This window comes from Elephantulus edwardii, unplaced genomic scaffold, assembly GCF_000299155.1.
Source record: "Elephantulus edwardii isolate Elephantulus edwardi_28Jun2011 unplaced genomic scaffold, EleEdw1.0 scaffold00034, whole genome shotgun sequence".
Lineage (NCBI taxonomy): Eukaryota > Metazoa > Chordata > Mammalia > Macroscelidea > Macroscelididae > Elephantulus > Elephantulus edwardii.
This window is the reverse complement of record NW_006399784.1, coordinates 8250454-8253505: the sequence shown is the minus strand read 5'-3', so window position 1 is coordinate 8253505 and position 3052 is coordinate 8250454. Positions and strand designations below refer to the sequence as shown.

The 3052-nt window shown below is 44.6% G+C and overlaps 1 pseudogene; it reads left to right on the top strand.

The window, feature by feature from the left end:
* Nucleotides 1-965: 965 nt before the first annotated feature.
* Nucleotides 966-1474, top strand: LOC102859123 (annotated as a pseudogene).
* The last annotated feature ends 1578 nt before the right edge of the window (nt 1475-3052 follow it).

Below are 3052 nucleotides of genomic sequence, written 5' to 3'. Positions count from 1 at the left end.
TAGTGCTTGAGAAAAGTCTTGATTGAACATAGCATGGACTGCCAAGAAAACAAATTGGTCTATCTTGGAGAAGGTGAAACCAACTTTCTCCTTGGACGCTGGGATTTTGAAGCTCCATCTCACGTACTTGGGGAACACGGCTAGGAGAGACCAGTCACTGGACAAGGATATAATGCTTGGAAGAATGGAGGGACAGTGCAGGACAGGGAGACATGAGACGTTATGGATAGATACAGTGACTGGGGCAATGGGGGTTGGTGTGTTGGAATTAGTGAGAATGGTTCTGGAAATGGAAGGCTTCAGAGCTGCTGTACTAGAGTTGCTATGGGTCCCAGGTGATTTGACAGCACATAACAACAACAAAAGCATTTCAAAGACCTCTGAGTGAAAATATGAGCTGTAATCAATTGAATGGAGTGAGGGTTTTGGTGGGTGGTGTATATACCTAGCATCCCTAGTTGCCACGTGGTTAGGCATTTGATGACTAATGGAAAGGCAGGAGATTCAAACCCACCAGATGCTCCACAGAAGAAAGATATGGTAGTCTGTTCCTATAAAACTTTACCTTGCCTTTTCACCCAGCTCCTCCCCAGGTGCATCCCCACCTCCCTCCACAAAACCAAACCAAAACAAAACAAAAAAACCCACCACACCAAAAAATACTTTGGAAACCCTATATGCAGTTCTGTTCTATTCTATCTAAAAAGATGCTATGAGTAGAAGCTACATGAAGGCCATTGATTTTGTTTCCTTTTTAAAAAAAATATTATTTTGTTTGTGTATGTGTACTGTCAAATCTGATCAGAGTGGTACAGGAGGAGATTGCCCCTTCTTCTCCCAAAGAGGATCTGGTGGATTCAAACTGTGTGCCTCCGCGATTGCAGGGCAGCTTCTTGCCACTAGGCCACCAGAGCTTCCTTTGAAAGCTTTCTTATTCTCTCTGCCCCTCTGCCTGACCCCCAGGCATGGGGATCTTCAACTTGTGGACAGACTACCTAGGTTTGACAAGCCTCGTGGGGGCTCTGAGTGAGGAAGAGAAGCTCAAGACCAGGCTGGACCTGCAGCCGGAGCCAGTGCCAGATCCAGTAGATCCGAGACCCAGCCAGGAATCCTCGCTGACTTCCGAACACCTGTGTTCCTTCTGCAAACACAATGGCGAGTCCCGGGCCATCGACAAGTCTCACATGCTCAAGGATGAGGCCAGCTGTGTGCTGTGCCCCGTCCTGCGAGATTACGTGTGCCTTCAGTGTGGTGCCACACGAGAGCGTGCCCACACCCGTCGCTGCTGCCCGCTCACCAGCCAGGGCTACAACTCCGTCTACCCGCAAACTTGGCTGGCAAGAAGCTCACCCGGCCAGACAAACCGAAGATGCAGGACGCAGGGCACCACCGAGGAGGAGGCTCAGGTTCCAAACATACCAGGAAGTCTTCAGGACCCTTGCCTTCTTCCTGTCGTCCCTCCACTTCTGCCTAGGAGACCATCACAAGGAGGACCCGGGAGCCCTGCTTTCATCAGGAGATGGGGACCCAGGCTGGATTTGACGGAAGGTCTGAGCATGAGGCCACAGGAGCTGTTGGGGAGCAAAGCCTGATAGCATAGTTGAAACTGCTCCTGTGAGGAAGGGGAAGGGTCTTCAGTACTTTCCTTCCTACCCACCCACCAAACTGCCAGCCTCAGCATGTCCTGTTCACACACGTGGAATCGGTGTTCAATAAACGCCTTATTAAAAAAAAAAATTTAAAAAGCTTCCTTATTGTCTAATTATCTTGGTAAGGAATAAAACTAAAGAGAGTTGAACATTTATTCATTTAAAAATATTTATATAATACATGGAACCTCTTGAAAGCTATATACACAAAGTAGTAAATGAGAAAATAAAAGTGAAGAAGTCATAAATGCAAAAAAGATGGGGCAGTCTGCTTCGCTAAAGAATGCAGCCTTAGAAACCCTGTGGGACGGTTCTTCTCTATCCAGTGGGACCGATGTATTGACTGAAATGCAAAGGGTATGAGTATGGCAAGGTTATACTCTAGAATTCCTGGTTGCATGAGCCTCCTAACAACAACAACAACAAGACTTACCTATCTGCTTTCAAAAGGGAGCTCTAGTGTCACAATCTATAAAAAAGATATGACTATAATGACAAGAATCTCCGCTATAAACTGAAAATATTTAGTTCAAATCCACCAGCTGTTCCATGGAAGAAGAACAGAAAATCTCCATGCGAATAACCTAAGAGTCAGGTATGCATCAGTTCCGACTCAATGACATACGCAACAATTATAGATGTGATTCAATCAGGGAGTTCTGGTGGCATAAACTGTAGGGAATCACACTACTAAACCAACTAAATCACACTACTAAACCTCTTTGGTTGCTGTTTGTTGTTAAGAACTACCAAGCTTGAACTGAGTCATAGCGGACCCTATGACATTTATATGGGTTTTCAGAAGCTGTAAATTGCATAGAAGAATTTTACTGTCTTTCTCCTGTGGTTTGGAATCTCCTGGTGGATTGGAATCATATGCCTTTGCGTTGACAGCCTAAATTTTTACCACTAATTCATCTTTGATTGTGAGGGAAGGGGGGAAGAATGGGAAAAATTGACAATCTCCTGCAGTGTGATTTACAGTGAAGCAGTCTGCTCTGAGTTGCAATTTGACAGCGATGGGTTTTGGGATTTGTGGTTTTATTTTCTTTTTAAACTTGATCTTCTCTCATAAAGATTATTGTTGTTGTGTGCTTTCAGATTGGAACTGACCCATAGCTAACATTCCAGTGTGTATTTAGAGGTTGTAAAGCATGTGAGAGGTGACTGCCCATCTTTCTCTGTCTGAGCAGCTGGCAGTTGGGCTACCAGCACAATTCCTTACCACTAGGTTACCAGAGTTCCCTTCTTAAAGAGCATAGGAAATCCTATGGAGCAATTCTAGTTTTCAATATAGGGTCACAAGCAGAACTGACTTAATCTCTTAACAGTGTACATCTTACTGAGATTTTAAAATAAAATCCAAGATAGTGGTAGAGTTTAAATTGAATTCTTACTTCTGG